Source organism: Gasterosteus aculeatus, chromosome 2 (genome assembly GCF_964276395.1).
Source record: "Gasterosteus aculeatus chromosome 2, fGasAcu3.hap1.1, whole genome shotgun sequence".
Lineage (NCBI taxonomy): Eukaryota > Metazoa > Chordata > Actinopteri > Perciformes > Gasterosteidae > Gasterosteus > Gasterosteus aculeatus.
Window position 1 is genome coordinate 21,940,188 of NC_135689.1, and position 12,509 is coordinate 21,952,696.

Genomic DNA, 12,509 nt, shown 5'->3' on the forward strand with positions numbered 1-12,509 from the left:
TTTCGATCTGTAAAAGACACAGAGAAGGCCTTAGAAAGTGACTCCATTTCTTTGTCAAAACTACAAAACCTTTAACACATTTTAAAAGATTAGGAAGAGGACATACAGTTGCTTACGGCCATACCTCTCTGGCTCCGCCTGATCTCGTCTGATCTCAGAAGCTAAGCAGAGTAGGGCCTGGTTAGTACTTGGATGGAAGACCGCCTGGGAATCCCAGGTGCTGTAAGCTTTTTCATTTCGATCTGTAAAAGACACAGAGAAGGCCTTAGAAAGTGACTCCATTTCATTTTCAAAACTACAAAACCTTTGACACATTTTAAAAGATTAGGAAGAGGACATACAGTTGCTTACGGCCATACCTCTCTGGCTCCGCCTGATCTCGTCAGATCTCAGAAGCTAAGCAGAGTAGGGCCTGGTTAGTACTTGGATGGAAGACCGCCTGGGAATCCCAGGTGCTGTAAGCTTTTTCATTTCTCTCTCTGGAAGAAATCGAGAAGGCATTAGAAAGTGACTCCTTTTTCATTATCAAGACTCCAAAACCTTTGACACATTTTAAAAGATTAGGAAGAGGACATACAGTTGCTTACGGCCATACCTCTCTGGCTCCGCCTGATCTCGTCTGATCTCAGAAGCTAAGCAGAGTAGGGCCTGGTTAGTACTTGGATGGAAGACCGCCTGGGAATCCCAGGTGCTGTAAGCTTTTTCATTTCGATCTGTAAAAGACACAGAGAAGGCCTTAGAAAGTGACTCCATTTAATTGTCAAAACTACAAAACCTTTGACACATTTTAAAAGATTAGGTAGAGGACATACAGTTGCTTACGGCCATACCTCTCTGGCTCCGCCTGATCTCGTCAGATCTCAGAAGCTAAGCAGAGTAGGGCCTGGTTAGTACTTGGATGGAAGACCGCCTGGGAATCCCAGGTGCCGTAAGATTTTTCATTTCTCTCTCTGGAAGAAATCGAGAAGGCATTAGAAAGTGACTCCTTTTTCATTATCAAAACTCCAAAACCTTTGACACATTTTAAAAGATTAGGAAGAGGACATACAGTTGCTTACGGCCATACCTCTCTGGCTCCGCCTGATCTCGTCTGATCTCAGAAGCTAAGCAGAGTAGGGCCTGGTTAGTACTTGGATGGAAGACCGCCTGGGAATCCCAGGTGCTGTAAGCTTTTTCATTTCGATCTGTAAAAGACACAGAGAAGGCCTTAGAAAGTGACTCCATTTCTTTGTCAAAACTACAAAACCTTTAACACATTTTAAAAGATTAGGAAGAGGACATACAGTTGCTTACGGCCATACCTCTCTGGCTCCGCCTGATCTCGTCTGATCTCACAAGCTAAGCAGAGTAGGGCCTGGTTAGTACTTGGATGGAAGACCGCCTGGGAATCCCAGGTGCTGTAAGCTTTTTCATTTCGATCTGTAAAAGACACAGAGAAGGCCTTAGAAAGTGACTCCATTTCATTTTCAAAACTACAAAACCTTTGACACATTTTAAAAGATTAGGAAGAGGACATACAGTTGCTTACGGCCATACCTCTCTGGCTCCGCCTGATCTCGTCAGATCTCAGAAGCTAAGCAGAGTAGGGCCTGGTTAGTACTTGGATGGAAGACCGCCTGGGAATCCCAGGTGCTGTAAGCTTTTTCATTTCTCTCTCTGGAAGAAATCGAGAAGGCATTAGAAAGTGACTCCTTTTTCATTATCAAAACTCCAAAACCTTTGACACATTTTAAAAGATTAGGAAGAGGACATACAGTTGCTTACGGCCATACCTCTCTGGCTCCGCCTGATCTCGTCTGATCTCAGAAGCTAAGCAGAGTAGGGCCTGGTTAGTACTTGGATGGAAGACCGCCTGGGAATCCCAGGTGCTGTAAGCTTTTTCATTTCGATCTGTAAAAGACACAGAGAAGGCCTTAGAAAGTGACTCCATTTAATTGTCAAAACTACAAAACCTTTGACACATTTTAAAAGATTAGGTAGAGGACATACAGTTGCTTACGGCCATACCTCTCTGGCTCCGCCTGATCTCGTCAGATCTCAGAAGCTAAGCAGAGTAGGGCCTGGTTAGTACTTGGATGGAAGACCGCCTGGGAATCCCAGGTGCCGTAAGATTTTTCATTTCTCTCTCTGGAAGAAATCGAGAAGGCATTAGAAAGTGACTCCTTTTTCATTATCAAAACTCCAAAACCTTTGACACATTTTAAAAGATTAGGTAGAGGACATACAGTTCCTTACGGCCATAACTCTCTGGCTCCGCCTGATCTCGTCAGATCTCAGAAGCTAAGCAGAGTAGGGCCTGGTTAGTACTTGGATGGAAGACCGCCTGGGAATCCCAGGTGCTGTAAGCTTTTTCATTTCGATCTGTAAAAGACACAGAGAAGGCCTTAGAAAGTGACTCCATTTAATTGTCAAAACTACAAAACCTTTGACACATTTTAAAAGATTAGGTAGAGGACATACAGTTGCTTACGGCCATACCTCTCTGGCTCCGCCTGATCTCGTCTGATCTCAGAAGCTAAGCAGAGTAGGGCCTGGTTAGTACTTGGATGGAAGACCGCCTGGGAATCCCGGGTGCCGTAAGCTTTTTCATTTCTATCTGTAAAAGACACAGAGAAGGCCTTAGAAAGTGACTCCATTTCATTGTCAAAACTACAAAACCTTTGACACATTTTAAAAGATTAGGTAGAGGACATACAGTTGCTTACGGCCATACCTCTCTGGCTCCGCCTGATCTCGTCTGATCTCAGAAGCTAAGCAGAGTAGGGCCTGGTTAGTACTTGGATGGAAGACCGCCTGGGAATCCCAGGTGCCGTAAGCTTTTTCATTTCTCTCTCTGGAAGAAATCGAGAAGGCATTAGAAAGTGACTCCTTTTTCATTATCAAAACTCCAAAACCTTTGACACATTTTAAAAGATTAGGAAGAGGACATACAGTTGCTTACGGCCATACCTCTCTGGCTCCGCCTGATCTCGTCTGATCTCAAAAGCTAAGCAGAGTAGGGCCTGGTTAGTACTTGGATGGAAGACCGCCTGGGAATCCCAGGTGCTGTAAGCTTTTTCATTTCGATCTGTAAAAGACACAGAGAAGGCCTTAGAAAGTGACTCCTTTTTCATTATCAAAACTCCAAAACCTTTGACACATTTTAAAAGATTAGGTAGAGGACATACAGTTGCTTACGGCCATACCTCTCTGGCTCCGCCTGATCTCGTCAGATCTCAGAAGCTAAGCAGAGTAGGGCCTGGTTAGTACTTGGATGGAAGACCGCCTGGGAATCCCAGGTGCTGTAAGCTTTTTCATTTCGATCTGTAAAAGACACAGAGAAGGCCTTAGAAAGTGACTCCTTTTTCATTATCAAAACTCCAAAACCTTTGACACATTTTAAAAGATTAGGTAGAGGACATACAGTTGCTTACGGCCATACCTCTCTGGCTCCGCCTGATCTCGTCTGATCTCAGAAGCTAAGCAGAGTAGGGCCTGGTTAGTACTTGGATGGAAGACCGCCTGGGAATCCCAGGTGCTGTAAGCTTTTTCATTTCGATCTGTAAAAGACACAGAGAAGGCCTTAGAAAGTGACTCCATTTCATTGTCAAAACTACAAAACCTTTGACACATTTTAAAAGATTAGGAAGAGGACATACAGTTGCTTACGGCCATACCTCTCTGGCTCCGCCTGATCTCGTCTGATCTCAGAAGCTAAGCAGAGTAGGGCCTGGTTAGTACTTGGATGGAAGACCGCCTGGGAATCCCAGGTGCTGTAAGCTTTTTCATTTCGATCTGTAAAAGACACAGAGAAGGCCTTAGAAAGTGACTCCATTTCTTTGTCAAAACTACAAAACCTTTAACACATTTTAAAAGATTAGGAAGAGGACATACAGTTGCTTACGGCCATACCTCTCTGGCTCCGCCTGATCTCGTCTGATCTCAGAAGCTAAGCAGAGTAGGGCCTGGTTAGTACTTGGATGGAAGACCGCCTGGGAATCCCAGGTGCTGTAAGCTTTTTCATTTCGATCTGTAAAAGACACAGAGAAGGCCTTAGAAAGTGACTCCATTTCATTTTCAAAACTACAAAACCTTTGACACATTTTAAAAGATTAGGAAGAGGACATACAGTTGCTTACGGCCATACCTCTCTGGCTCCGCCTGATCTCGTCAGATCTCAGAAGCTAAGCAGAGTAGGGCCTGGTTAGTACTTGGATGGAAGACCGCCTGGGAATCCCAGGTGCTGTAAGCTTTTTCATTTCTCTCTCTGGAAGAAATCGAGAAGGCATTAGAAAGTGACTCCTTTTTCATTATCAAAACTCCAAAACCTTTGACACATTTTAAAAGATTAGGAAGAGGACATACAGTTGCTTACGGCCATACCTCTCTGGCTCCGCCTGATCTCGTCTGATCTCAGAAGCTAAGCAGAGTAGGGCCTGGTTAGTACTTGGATGGAAGACCGCCTGGGAATCCCAGGTGCTGTAAGCTTTTTCATTTCGATCTGTAAAAGACACAGAGAAGGCCTTAGAAAGTGACTCCATTTAATTGTCAAAACTACAAAACCTTTGACACATTTTAAAAGATTAGGTAGAGGACATACAGTTGCTTACGGCCATACCTCTCTGGCTCCGCCTGATCTCGTCAGATCTCAGAAGCTAAGCAGAGTAGGGCCTGGTTAGTACTTGGATGGAAGACCGCCTGGGAATCCCAGGTGCCGTAAGATTTTTCATTTCTCTCTCTGGAAGAAATCGAGAAGGCATTAGAAAGTGACTCCTTTTTCATTATCAAAACTCCAAAACCTTTGACACATTTTAAAAGATTAGGAAGAGGACATACAGTTGCTTACGGCCATACCTCTCTGGCTCCGCCTGATCTCGTCTGATCTCAGAAGCTAAGCAGAGTAGGGCCTGGTTAGTACTTGGATGGAAGACCGCCTGGGAATCCCAGGTGCTGTAAGCTTTTTCATTTCGATCTGTAAAAGACACAGAGAAGGCCTTAGAAAGTGACTCCATTTCTTTGTCAAAACTACAAAACCTTTAACACATTTTAAAAGATTAGGAAGAGGACATACAGTTGCTTACGGCCATACCTCTCTGGCTCCGCCTGATCTCGTCTGATCTCAGAAGCTAAGCAGAGTAGGGCCTGGTTAGTACTTGGATGGAAGACCGCCTGGGAATCCCAGGTGCTGTAAGCTTTTTCATTTCGATCTGTAAAAGACACAGAGAAGGCCTTAGAAAGTGACTCCATTTCATTTTCAAAACTACAAAACCTTTGACACATTTTAAAAGATTAGGAAGAGGACATACAGTTGCTTACGGCCATACCTCTCTGGCTCCGCCTGATCTCGTCAGATCTCAGAAGCTAAGCAGAGTAGGGCCTGGTTAGTACTTGGATGGAAGACCGCCTGGGAATCCCAGGTGCTGTAAGCTTTTTCATTTCTCTCTCTGGAAGAAATCGAGAAGGCATTAGAAAGTGACTCCTTTTTCATTATCAAAACTCCAAAACCTTTGACACATTTTAAAAGATTAGGAAGAGGACATACAGTTGCTTACGGCCATACCTCTCTGGCTCCGCCTGATCTCGTCTGATCTCAGAAGCTAAGCAGAGTAGGGCCTGGTTAGTACTTGGATGGAAGACCGCCTGGGAATCCCAGGTGCTGTAAGCTTTTTCATTTCGATCTGTAAAAGACACAGAGAAGGCCTTAGAAAGTGACTCCATTTAATTGTCAAAACTACAAAACCTTTGACACATTTTAAAAGATTAGGTAGAGGACATACAGTTGCTTACGGCCATACCTCTCTGGCTCCGCCTGATCTCGTCAGATCTCAGAAGCTAAGCAGAGTAGGGCCTGGTTAGTACTTGGATGGAAGACCGCCTGGGAATCCCAGGTGCCGTAAGATTTTTCATTTCTCTCTCTGGAAGAAATCGAGAAGGCATTAGAAAGTGACTCCTTTTTCATTATCAAAACTCCAAAACCTTTGACACATTTTAAAAGATTAGGAAGAGGACATACAGTTGCTTACGGCCATATCTCTCTGGCTCCGCCTGATCTCGTCTGATCTCAGAAGCTAAGCAGAGTAGGGCCTGGTTAGTACTTGGATGGAAGACCGCCTGGGAATCCCAGGTGCTGTAAGCTTTTTTATTTCGATCTGTAAAAGACACAGAGAAGAACTTAGAAAGTGACTCCATTTCATTGTCAAAACTCCAAAACCTTTGACACATTTTAAAAGATTAGGTAGAGGACATACAGTTGCTTACGGCCATACCTCTCTGGCTCTGCCTGATCTCGTCAGATCTCAGAAGCTAAGCAGAGTAGGGCCTGGTTAGTACTTGGATGGAAGACCGCCTGGGAATCCCAGGTGCTGTAAGCTTTTTCATTTCGATCTGTAAAAGACACAGAGAAGGCCTTAGAAAGTGACTCCATTTAATTGTCAAAACTACAAAACCTTTGACACATTTTAAAAGATTAGGTAGAGGACATACAGTTGCTTACGGCCATACCTCTCTGGCTCCGCCTGATCTCGTCTGATCTCAGAAGCTAAGCAGAGTAGGGCCTGGTTAGTACTTGGATGGAAGACCGCCTGGGAATCCCAGGTGCTGTAAGCTTTTTTATTTCGATCTGTAAAAGACACAGAGAAGAACTTAGAAAGTGACTCCATTTCATTGTCAAAACTCCAAAACCTTTGACACATTTTAAAAGATTAGGTAGAGGACATACAGTTCCTTACGGCCATACCTCTCTGGCTCCGCCTGATCTCGTCAGATCTCAGAAGCTAAGCAGAGTAGGGCCTGGTTAGTACTTGGATGGAAGACCGCCTGGGAATCCCAGGTGCTGTAAGCTTTTTCATTTCGATCTGTAAAAGACACAGAGAAGGCCTTAGAAAGTGACTCCATTTAATTGTCAAAACTACAAAACCTTTGACACATTTTAAAAGATTAGGTAGAGGACATACAGTTGCTTACGGCCATACCTCTCTGGCTCCGCCTGATCTCGTCTGATCTCAGAAGCTAAGCAGAGTAGGGCCTGGTTAGTACTTGGATGGAAGACCGCCTGGGAATCCCAGGTGCCGTAAGCTTTTTCATTTCTCTCTCTGGAAGAAATCGAGAAGGCATTAGAAAGTGACTCCTTTTTCATTATCAAAACTCCAAAACCTTTGACACATTTTAAAAGATTAGGAAGAGGACATACAGTTGCTTACGGCCATACCTCTCTGGCTCCGCCTGATCTCGTCTGATCTCAGAAGCTAAGCAGAGTAGGGCCTGGTTAGTACTTGGATGGAAGACCGCCTGGGAATCCCAGGTGCTGTAAGCTTTTTCATTTCGATCTGTAAAAGACACAGAGAAGGCCTTAGAAAGTGACTCCATTTAATTGTCAAAACTACAAAACCTTTGACACATTTTAAAATATTAGGTAGAGGACATACAGTTGCTTACGGCCATACCTCTCTGGCTCCGCCTGATCTCGTCTGATCTCAGAAGCTAAGCAGAGTAGGGCCTGGTTAGTACTTGGATGGAAGACCGCCTGGGAATCCCGGGTGCCGTAAGCTTTTTCATTTCTATCTGTAAAAGACACAGAGAAGGCCTTAGAAAGTGACTCCATTTCATTGTCAAAACTACAAAACCTTTGACACATTTTAAAAGATTAGGTAGAGGACATACAGTTGCTTACGGCCATACCTCTCTGGCTCCGCCTGATCTCGTCTGATCTCAGAAGCTAAGCAGAGTAGGGCCTGGTTAGTACTTGGATGGAAGACCGCCTGGGAATCCCAGGTGCCGTAAGCTTTTTCATTTCTCTCTCTGGAAGAAATCGAGAAGGCATTAGAAAGTGACTCCTTTTTCATTATCAAAACTCCAAAACCTTAGACACATTTTAAAAGATTAGGAAGAGGACATACAGTTGCTTACGGCCATACCTCTCTGGCTCTGCCTGATCTCGTCTGATCTCAGAAGCTAAGCAGAGTAGGGCCTGGTTAGTACTTGGATGGAAGACCGCCTGGGAATCCCAGGTGCTGTAAGCTTTTTCATTTCGATCTGTAAAAGACACAGAGAAGGCCTTAGAAAGTGACTCCATTTCTTTGTCAAAACTACAAAACCTTTGAGACATTTTAAAAGATTAGGAAGAGGACATACAGTTGCTTACGGCCATACCTCTCTGGCTCCGCCTGATCTCGTCTGATCTCAGAAGCTAAGCAGAGTAGGGCCTGGTTAGTACTTGGATGGAAGACCGCCTGGGAATCCCAGGTGCTGTAAGCTTTTTTATTTCGATCTGTAAAAGACACAGAGAAGAACTTAGAAAGTGACTCCATTTCATTGTCAAAACTCCAAAACCTTTGACACATTTTAAAAGATTAGGTAGAGGACATACAGTTGCTTACGGCCATACCTCTCTGGCTCCGCCTGATCTCGTCAGATCTCAGAAGCTAAGCAGAGTAGGGCCTGGTTAGTACTTGGATGGAAGACCGCCTGGGAATCCCAGGTGCTGTAAGCTTTTTCATTTCGATCTGTAAAAGACACAGAGAAGGCCTTAGAAAGTGACTCCATTTAATTGTCAAAACTACAAAACCTTTGACACATTTTAAAAGATTAGGTAGAGGACATACAGTTGCTTACGGCCATACCTCTCTGGCTCCGCCTGATCTCGTCTGATCTCAGAAGCTAAGCAGAGTAGGGCCTGGTTAGTACTTGGATGGAAGACCGCCTGGGAATCCCAGGTGCCGTAAGCTTTTTCATTTCTATCTGTAAAAGACACAGAGAAGGCCTTAGAAAGTGACTCCATTTCATTGTCAAAACTACAAAACCTTTGACACATTTTAAAAGATTAGGTAGAGGACATACAGTTGCTTACGGCCATACCTCTCTGGCTCCGCCTGATCTCGTCTGATCTCAGAAGCTAAGCAGAGTAGGGCCTGGTTAGTACTTGGATGGAAGACCGCCTGGGAATCCCAGGTGCTGTACGCTTTTTCATTTCGATCTGTAAAAGACACAGAGAAGGCCTTAGAAAGTGACTCCATTTCATTGTCAAAACTACAAAACCTTTGACACATTTTAAAAGATTAGGTAGAGGACATACAGTTGCTTACGGCCATACCTCTCTGGCTCCGCCTGATCTCGTCTGATCTCAGAAGCTAAGCAGAGTAGGGCCTGGTTAGTACTTGGATGGAAGACCGCCTGGGAATCCCAGGTGCCGTAAGCTTTTTCATTTCTCTCTCTGGAAGAAATCGAGAAGGCATTAGAAAGTGACTCCTTTTTCATTATCAAAACTCCAAAACCTTTGACACATTTTAAAAGATTAGGAAGAGGACATACAGTTGCTTACGGCCATACCTCTCTGGCTCCGCCTGATCTCGTCTGATCTCAGAAGCTAAGCAGAGTAGGGCCTGGTTAGTACTTGGATGGAAGACCGCCTGGGAATCCCAGGTGCTGTAAGCTTTTTCATTTCGATCTGTAAAAGACACAGAGAAGGCCTTAGAAAGTGACTCCATTTCATTGTCAAAACTACAAAACCTTTGACACATTTTAAAAGATTAGGAAGAGGACATACAGTTGCTTACGGCCATACCTCTCTGGCTCCGCCTGATCTCGTCTGATCTCAGAAGCTAAGCAGAGTAGGGCCTGGTTAGTACTTGGATGGAAGACCGCCTGGGAATCCCAGGTGCTGTAAGCTTTTTCATTTCGATCTGTAAAAGACACAGAGAAGGCCTTAGAAAGTGACTCCATTTCATTGTCAAAACTACAAAACCTTTGACACATTTTAAAAGATTAGGAAGAGGACATACAGTTGCTTACGGCCATACCTCTCTGGCTCCGCCTGATCTCGTCTGATCTCAGAAGCTAAGCAGAGTAGGGCCTGGTTAGTACTTGGATGGAAGACCGCCTGGGAATCCCAGGTGCTGTAAGCTTTTTCATTTCGATCTGTAAAAGACACAGAGAAGGCCTTAGAAAGTGACTCCTTTTTCATTATCAAAACTCCAAAACCTTTGACACATTTTAAAAGATTAGGTAGAGGACATACAGTTGCTTACGGCCATACCTCTCTGGCTCCGCCTGATCTCGTCAGATCTCAGAAGCTAAGCAGAGTAGGGCCTGGTTAGTACTTGGATGGAAGACCGCCTGGGAATCCCAGGTGCCGTAAGCTTTTTCATTTCTCTCTCTGGAAGAAATCGAGAAGGCATTAGAAAGTGACTCCTTTTTCATTATCAAAACTCCAAAACCTTAGACACATTTTAAAAGATTAGGAAGAGGACATACAGTTGCTTACGGCCATACCTCTCTGGCTCTGCCTGATCTCGTCTGATCTCAGAAGCTAAGCAGAGTAGGGCCTGGTTAGTACTTGGATGGAAGACCGCCTGGGAATCCCAGGTGCTGTAAGCTTTTTCATTTCGATCTGTAAAAGACACAGAGAAGGCCTTAGAAAGTGACTCCATTTCATTGTCAAAACTACAAAACCTTTGACACATTTTAAAAGATTAGGAAGAGGACATACAGTTGCTTACGGCCATACCTCTCTGGCTCCGCCTGATCTCGTCTGATCTCAGAAGCTAAGCAGAGTAGGGCCTGGTTAGTACTTGGATGGAAGACCGCCTGGGAATCCCAGGTGCTGTAAGCTTTTTCATTTCGATCTGTAAAAGACACAGAGAAGGCCTTAGAAAGTGACTCCTTTTTCATTATCAAAACTCCAAAACCTTTGACACATTTTAAAAGATTAGGTAGAGGACATACAGTTGCTTACGGCCATACCTCTCTGGCTCCGCCTGATCTCGTCAGATCTCAGAAGCTAAGCAGAGTAGGGCCTGGTTAGTACTTGGATGGAAGACCGCCTGGGAATCCCAGGTGCCGTAAGCTTTTTCATTTCTCTCTCTGGAAGAAATCGAGAAGGCATTAGAAAGTGACTCCTTTTTCATTATCAAAACTCCAAAACCTTAGACACATTTTAAAAGATTAGGAAGAGGACATACAGTTGCTTACGGCCATACCTCTCTGGCTCTGCCTGATCTCGTCTGATCTCAGAAGCTAAGCAGAGTAGGGCCTGGTTAGTACTTGGATGGAAGACCGCCTGGGAATCCCAGGTGCTGTAAGCTTTTTCATTTCGATCTGTAAAAGACACAGAGAAGGCCTTAGAAAGTGACTCCATTTCTTTGTCAAAACTACAAAACCTTTGAGACATTTTAAAAGATTAGGAAGAGGACATACAGTTGCTTACGGCCATACCTCTCTGGCTCCGCCTGATCTCGTCTGATCTCAGAAGCTAAGCAGAGTAGGGCCTGGTTAGTACTTGGATGGAAGACCGCCTGGGAATCCCAGGTGCCGTAAGCTTTTTCATTTCTCTCTCTGGAAGAAATCGAGAAGGCATTAGAAAGTGACTCCTTTTTCATTATCAAAACTCCAAAACCTTTGACACATTTTAAAAGATTAGGAAGAGGACATACAGTTGCTTACGGCCATACCTCTCTGGCTCCGCCTGATCTCGTCTGATCTCAGAAGCTAAGCAGAGTAGGGCCTGGTTAGTACTTGGATGGAAGACCGCCTGGGAATCCCAGGTGCTGTAAGCTTTTTCATTTCGATCTGTAAAAGACACAGAGAAGGCCTTAGAAAGTGACTCCTTTTTCATTATCAAAACTCCAAAACCTTTGACACATTTTAAAAGATTAGGTAGAGGACATACAGTTGCTTACGGCCATACCTCTCTGGCTCCGCCTGATCTCGTCAGATCTCAGAAGCTCAGCAGAGTAGGGCCTGGTTAGTACTTGGATGGAAGACCGCCTGGGAATCCCAGGTGCCGTAAGCTTTTTCATTTCTCTCTCTGGAAGAAATCGAGAAGGCATTAGAAAGTGACTCCTTTTTCATTATCAAAACTCCAAAACCTTAGACACATTTTAAAAGATTAGGAAGAGGACATACAGTTGCTTACGGCCATACCTCTCTGGCTCTGCCTGATCTCGTCTGATCTCAGAAGCTAAGCAGAGTAGGGCCTGGTTAGTACTTGGATGGAAGACCGCCTGGGAATCCCAGGTGCTGTAAGCTTTTTCATTTCGATCTGTAAAAGACACAGAGAAGGCCTTAGAAAGTGACTCCATTTCTTTGTCAAAACTACAAAACCTTTGAGACATTTTAAAAGATTAGGAAGAGGACATACAGTTGCTTACGGCCATACCTCTCTGGCTCCGCCTGATCTCGTCTGATCTCAGAAGCTAAGCAGAGTAGGGCCTGGTTAGTACTTGGATGGAAGACCGCCTGGGAATCCCAGGTGCCGTAAGCTTTTTCATTTCTCTCTCTGGAAGAAATCGAGAAGGCATTAGAAAGTGACTCCTTTTTCATTATCAAAACTCCAAAACCTTTGACACATTTTAAAAGATTAGGAAGAGGACATACAGTTGCTTACGGCCATACCTCTCTGGCTCCGCCTGATCTCGTCTGATCTCAGAAGCTAAGCAGAGTAGGGCCTGGTTAGTACTTGGATGGAAGACCGCCTGGGAATCCCAGGTGCTGTAAGCTTTTTCATTTCGATCTGTAAAAGACACAGAGAAGGCCTT

The 12,509-nt window shown here is 44.4% G+C and overlaps 53 non-coding genes across 53 annotated transcripts; all 53 read left to right on the plus strand.

Annotated features, from left to right (window-relative positions):
* The first annotated feature begins 110 nt into the window (after window positions 1-110).
* On the plus strand, window positions 111-229 carry LOC144395670 (5S ribosomal RNA). The gene has a single exon (XR_013457808.1). It is a non-coding gene; the product is annotated as a 5S ribosomal RNA (ribosomal RNA).
* A 116-nt stretch (window positions 230-345) lies between these two features.
* LOC144389623 (5S ribosomal RNA) lies at window positions 346-464 on the plus strand. The gene has a single exon (XR_013453758.1). It is a non-coding gene; the product is annotated as a 5S ribosomal RNA (ribosomal RNA).
* Window positions 465-581: 117 nt separating this feature from the next.
* LOC144395671 (5S ribosomal RNA) lies at window positions 582-700 on the plus strand. Its single transcript, XR_013457809.1, has one exon. It is a non-coding gene; the product is annotated as a 5S ribosomal RNA (ribosomal RNA).
* Window positions 701-816: 116 nt separating this feature from the next.
* On the plus strand, window positions 817-935 carry LOC144398308 (5S ribosomal RNA). Its single transcript, XR_013460455.1, has one exon. It is a non-coding gene; the product is annotated as a 5S ribosomal RNA (ribosomal RNA).
* Window positions 936-1,052: 117 nt separating this feature from the next.
* On the plus strand, window positions 1,053-1,171 carry LOC144395672 (5S ribosomal RNA). The gene has a single exon (XR_013457810.1). It is a non-coding gene; the product is annotated as a 5S ribosomal RNA (ribosomal RNA).
* Window positions 1,172-1,287: 116 nt separating this feature from the next.
* LOC144399155 (5S ribosomal RNA) lies at window positions 1,288-1,406 on the plus strand. The gene has a single exon (XR_013461300.1). It is a non-coding gene; the product is annotated as a 5S ribosomal RNA (ribosomal RNA).
* A 116-nt stretch (window positions 1,407-1,522) lies between these two features.
* On the plus strand, window positions 1,523-1,641 carry LOC144389624 (5S ribosomal RNA). The gene has a single exon (XR_013453760.1). It is a non-coding gene; the product is annotated as a 5S ribosomal RNA (ribosomal RNA).
* A 117-nt stretch (window positions 1,642-1,758) lies between these two features.
* On the plus strand, window positions 1,759-1,877 carry LOC144395673 (5S ribosomal RNA). The gene has a single exon (XR_013457811.1). It is a non-coding gene; the product is annotated as a 5S ribosomal RNA (ribosomal RNA).
* A 116-nt stretch (window positions 1,878-1,993) lies between these two features.
* On the plus strand, window positions 1,994-2,112 carry LOC144398309 (5S ribosomal RNA). The gene has a single exon (XR_013460456.1). It is a non-coding gene; the product is annotated as a 5S ribosomal RNA (ribosomal RNA).
* A 117-nt stretch (window positions 2,113-2,229) lies between these two features.
* Window positions 2,230-2,348, plus strand: LOC144399762 (5S ribosomal RNA). The gene has a single exon (XR_013461908.1). It is a non-coding gene; the product is annotated as a 5S ribosomal RNA (ribosomal RNA).
* A 116-nt stretch (window positions 2,349-2,464) lies between these two features.
* Window positions 2,465-2,583, plus strand: LOC144396974 (5S ribosomal RNA). Its single transcript, XR_013459120.1, has one exon. It is a non-coding gene; the product is annotated as a 5S ribosomal RNA (ribosomal RNA).
* A 116-nt stretch (window positions 2,584-2,699) lies between these two features.
* LOC144401401 (5S ribosomal RNA) lies at window positions 2,700-2,818 on the plus strand. Its single transcript, XR_013463336.1, has one exon. It is a non-coding gene; the product is annotated as a 5S ribosomal RNA (ribosomal RNA).
* A 117-nt stretch (window positions 2,819-2,935) lies between these two features.
* LOC144398399 (5S ribosomal RNA) lies at window positions 2,936-3,054 on the plus strand. Its single transcript, XR_013460546.1, has one exon. It is a non-coding gene; the product is annotated as a 5S ribosomal RNA (ribosomal RNA).
* A 117-nt stretch (window positions 3,055-3,171) lies between these two features.
* On the plus strand, window positions 3,172-3,290 carry LOC144389626 (5S ribosomal RNA). Its single transcript, XR_013453762.1, has one exon. It is a non-coding gene; the product is annotated as a 5S ribosomal RNA (ribosomal RNA).
* Window positions 3,291-3,407: 117 nt separating this feature from the next.
* On the plus strand, window positions 3,408-3,526 carry LOC144395674 (5S ribosomal RNA). The gene has a single exon (XR_013457812.1). It is a non-coding gene; the product is annotated as a 5S ribosomal RNA (ribosomal RNA).
* Window positions 3,527-3,642: 116 nt separating this feature from the next.
* LOC144395676 (5S ribosomal RNA) lies at window positions 3,643-3,761 on the plus strand. The gene has a single exon (XR_013457814.1). It is a non-coding gene; the product is annotated as a 5S ribosomal RNA (ribosomal RNA).
* A 116-nt stretch (window positions 3,762-3,877) lies between these two features.
* Window positions 3,878-3,996, plus strand: LOC144395677 (5S ribosomal RNA). Its single transcript, XR_013457815.1, has one exon. It is a non-coding gene; the product is annotated as a 5S ribosomal RNA (ribosomal RNA).
* A 116-nt stretch (window positions 3,997-4,112) lies between these two features.
* On the plus strand, window positions 4,113-4,231 carry LOC144389627 (5S ribosomal RNA). The gene has a single exon (XR_013453763.1). It is a non-coding gene; the product is annotated as a 5S ribosomal RNA (ribosomal RNA).
* Window positions 4,232-4,348: 117 nt separating this feature from the next.
* On the plus strand, window positions 4,349-4,467 carry LOC144395678 (5S ribosomal RNA). Its single transcript, XR_013457816.1, has one exon. It is a non-coding gene; the product is annotated as a 5S ribosomal RNA (ribosomal RNA).
* A 116-nt stretch (window positions 4,468-4,583) lies between these two features.
* On the plus strand, window positions 4,584-4,702 carry LOC144398310 (5S ribosomal RNA). Its single transcript, XR_013460457.1, has one exon. It is a non-coding gene; the product is annotated as a 5S ribosomal RNA (ribosomal RNA).
* A 117-nt stretch (window positions 4,703-4,819) lies between these two features.
* Window positions 4,820-4,938, plus strand: LOC144395679 (5S ribosomal RNA). The gene has a single exon (XR_013457817.1). It is a non-coding gene; the product is annotated as a 5S ribosomal RNA (ribosomal RNA).
* Window positions 4,939-5,054: 116 nt separating this feature from the next.
* LOC144395680 (5S ribosomal RNA) lies at window positions 5,055-5,173 on the plus strand. Its single transcript, XR_013457818.1, has one exon. It is a non-coding gene; the product is annotated as a 5S ribosomal RNA (ribosomal RNA).
* A 116-nt stretch (window positions 5,174-5,289) lies between these two features.
* Window positions 5,290-5,408, plus strand: LOC144389628 (5S ribosomal RNA). The gene has a single exon (XR_013453764.1). It is a non-coding gene; the product is annotated as a 5S ribosomal RNA (ribosomal RNA).
* A 117-nt stretch (window positions 5,409-5,525) lies between these two features.
* Window positions 5,526-5,644, plus strand: LOC144395681 (5S ribosomal RNA). The gene has a single exon (XR_013457819.1). It is a non-coding gene; the product is annotated as a 5S ribosomal RNA (ribosomal RNA).
* Window positions 5,645-5,760: 116 nt separating this feature from the next.
* Window positions 5,761-5,879, plus strand: LOC144398311 (5S ribosomal RNA). The gene has a single exon (XR_013460458.1). It is a non-coding gene; the product is annotated as a 5S ribosomal RNA (ribosomal RNA).
* Window positions 5,880-5,996: 117 nt separating this feature from the next.
* LOC144398385 (5S ribosomal RNA) lies at window positions 5,997-6,115 on the plus strand. Its single transcript, XR_013460532.1, has one exon. It is a non-coding gene; the product is annotated as a 5S ribosomal RNA (ribosomal RNA).
* A 116-nt stretch (window positions 6,116-6,231) lies between these two features.
* Window positions 6,232-6,350, plus strand: LOC144397554 (5S ribosomal RNA). Its single transcript, XR_013459700.1, has one exon. It is a non-coding gene; the product is annotated as a 5S ribosomal RNA (ribosomal RNA).
* A 116-nt stretch (window positions 6,351-6,466) lies between these two features.
* Window positions 6,467-6,585, plus strand: LOC144395682 (5S ribosomal RNA). The gene has a single exon (XR_013457821.1). It is a non-coding gene; the product is annotated as a 5S ribosomal RNA (ribosomal RNA).
* A 116-nt stretch (window positions 6,586-6,701) lies between these two features.
* LOC144398691 (5S ribosomal RNA) lies at window positions 6,702-6,820 on the plus strand. Its single transcript, XR_013460838.1, has one exon. It is a non-coding gene; the product is annotated as a 5S ribosomal RNA (ribosomal RNA).
* A 116-nt stretch (window positions 6,821-6,936) lies between these two features.
* LOC144401403 (5S ribosomal RNA) lies at window positions 6,937-7,055 on the plus strand. Its single transcript, XR_013463338.1, has one exon. It is a non-coding gene; the product is annotated as a 5S ribosomal RNA (ribosomal RNA).
* Window positions 7,056-7,172: 117 nt separating this feature from the next.
* LOC144395683 (5S ribosomal RNA) lies at window positions 7,173-7,291 on the plus strand. The gene has a single exon (XR_013457822.1). It is a non-coding gene; the product is annotated as a 5S ribosomal RNA (ribosomal RNA).
* A 116-nt stretch (window positions 7,292-7,407) lies between these two features.
* Window positions 7,408-7,526, plus strand: LOC144396975 (5S ribosomal RNA). Its single transcript, XR_013459121.1, has one exon. It is a non-coding gene; the product is annotated as a 5S ribosomal RNA (ribosomal RNA).
* Window positions 7,527-7,642: 116 nt separating this feature from the next.
* LOC144401404 (5S ribosomal RNA) lies at window positions 7,643-7,761 on the plus strand. The gene has a single exon (XR_013463339.1). It is a non-coding gene; the product is annotated as a 5S ribosomal RNA (ribosomal RNA).
* A 117-nt stretch (window positions 7,762-7,878) lies between these two features.
* LOC144397944 (5S ribosomal RNA) lies at window positions 7,879-7,997 on the plus strand. Its single transcript, XR_013460091.1, has one exon. It is a non-coding gene; the product is annotated as a 5S ribosomal RNA (ribosomal RNA).
* Window positions 7,998-8,113: 116 nt separating this feature from the next.
* LOC144395684 (5S ribosomal RNA) lies at window positions 8,114-8,232 on the plus strand. The gene has a single exon (XR_013457823.1). It is a non-coding gene; the product is annotated as a 5S ribosomal RNA (ribosomal RNA).
* Window positions 8,233-8,348: 116 nt separating this feature from the next.
* Window positions 8,349-8,467, plus strand: LOC144389630 (5S ribosomal RNA). The gene has a single exon (XR_013453769.1). It is a non-coding gene; the product is annotated as a 5S ribosomal RNA (ribosomal RNA).
* Window positions 8,468-8,583: 116 nt separating this feature from the next.
* On the plus strand, window positions 8,584-8,702 carry LOC144401405 (5S ribosomal RNA). The gene has a single exon (XR_013463340.1). It is a non-coding gene; the product is annotated as a 5S ribosomal RNA (ribosomal RNA).
* A 116-nt stretch (window positions 8,703-8,818) lies between these two features.
* LOC144398587 (5S ribosomal RNA) lies at window positions 8,819-8,937 on the plus strand. The gene has a single exon (XR_013460734.1). It is a non-coding gene; the product is annotated as a 5S ribosomal RNA (ribosomal RNA).
* A 116-nt stretch (window positions 8,938-9,053) lies between these two features.
* On the plus strand, window positions 9,054-9,172 carry LOC144401406 (5S ribosomal RNA). The gene has a single exon (XR_013463341.1). It is a non-coding gene; the product is annotated as a 5S ribosomal RNA (ribosomal RNA).
* A 117-nt stretch (window positions 9,173-9,289) lies between these two features.
* On the plus strand, window positions 9,290-9,408 carry LOC144395685 (5S ribosomal RNA). The gene has a single exon (XR_013457824.1). It is a non-coding gene; the product is annotated as a 5S ribosomal RNA (ribosomal RNA).
* Window positions 9,409-9,524: 116 nt separating this feature from the next.
* LOC144395687 (5S ribosomal RNA) lies at window positions 9,525-9,643 on the plus strand. The gene has a single exon (XR_013457827.1). It is a non-coding gene; the product is annotated as a 5S ribosomal RNA (ribosomal RNA).
* Window positions 9,644-9,759: 116 nt separating this feature from the next.
* On the plus strand, window positions 9,760-9,878 carry LOC144395688 (5S ribosomal RNA). Its single transcript, XR_013457828.1, has one exon. It is a non-coding gene; the product is annotated as a 5S ribosomal RNA (ribosomal RNA).
* Window positions 9,879-9,995: 117 nt separating this feature from the next.
* On the plus strand, window positions 9,996-10,114 carry LOC144402642 (5S ribosomal RNA). The gene has a single exon (XR_013464578.1). It is a non-coding gene; the product is annotated as a 5S ribosomal RNA (ribosomal RNA).
* A 117-nt stretch (window positions 10,115-10,231) lies between these two features.
* LOC144397946 (5S ribosomal RNA) lies at window positions 10,232-10,350 on the plus strand. Its single transcript, XR_013460093.1, has one exon. It is a non-coding gene; the product is annotated as a 5S ribosomal RNA (ribosomal RNA).
* Window positions 10,351-10,466: 116 nt separating this feature from the next.
* Window positions 10,467-10,585, plus strand: LOC144395689 (5S ribosomal RNA). Its single transcript, XR_013457829.1, has one exon. It is a non-coding gene; the product is annotated as a 5S ribosomal RNA (ribosomal RNA).
* Window positions 10,586-10,702: 117 nt separating this feature from the next.
* LOC144402653 (5S ribosomal RNA) lies at window positions 10,703-10,821 on the plus strand. Its single transcript, XR_013464589.1, has one exon. It is a non-coding gene; the product is annotated as a 5S ribosomal RNA (ribosomal RNA).
* A 117-nt stretch (window positions 10,822-10,938) lies between these two features.
* Window positions 10,939-11,057, plus strand: LOC144397947 (5S ribosomal RNA). The gene has a single exon (XR_013460094.1). It is a non-coding gene; the product is annotated as a 5S ribosomal RNA (ribosomal RNA).
* Window positions 11,058-11,173: 116 nt separating this feature from the next.
* Window positions 11,174-11,292, plus strand: LOC144401407 (5S ribosomal RNA). The gene has a single exon (XR_013463342.1). It is a non-coding gene; the product is annotated as a 5S ribosomal RNA (ribosomal RNA).
* Window positions 11,293-11,409: 117 nt separating this feature from the next.
* Window positions 11,410-11,528, plus strand: LOC144395690 (5S ribosomal RNA). Its single transcript, XR_013457830.1, has one exon. It is a non-coding gene; the product is annotated as a 5S ribosomal RNA (ribosomal RNA).
* A 117-nt stretch (window positions 11,529-11,645) lies between these two features.
* LOC144398827 (5S ribosomal RNA) lies at window positions 11,646-11,764 on the plus strand. The gene has a single exon (XR_013460974.1). It is a non-coding gene; the product is annotated as a 5S ribosomal RNA (ribosomal RNA).
* Window positions 11,765-11,881: 117 nt separating this feature from the next.
* LOC144397948 (5S ribosomal RNA) lies at window positions 11,882-12,000 on the plus strand. The gene has a single exon (XR_013460095.1). It is a non-coding gene; the product is annotated as a 5S ribosomal RNA (ribosomal RNA).
* Window positions 12,001-12,116: 116 nt separating this feature from the next.
* Window positions 12,117-12,235, plus strand: LOC144401408 (5S ribosomal RNA). The gene has a single exon (XR_013463343.1). It is a non-coding gene; the product is annotated as a 5S ribosomal RNA (ribosomal RNA).
* A 117-nt stretch (window positions 12,236-12,352) lies between these two features.
* LOC144395691 (5S ribosomal RNA) lies at window positions 12,353-12,471 on the plus strand. The gene has a single exon (XR_013457831.1). It is a non-coding gene; the product is annotated as a 5S ribosomal RNA (ribosomal RNA).
* Window positions 12,472-12,509: the final 38 nt, after the last annotated feature.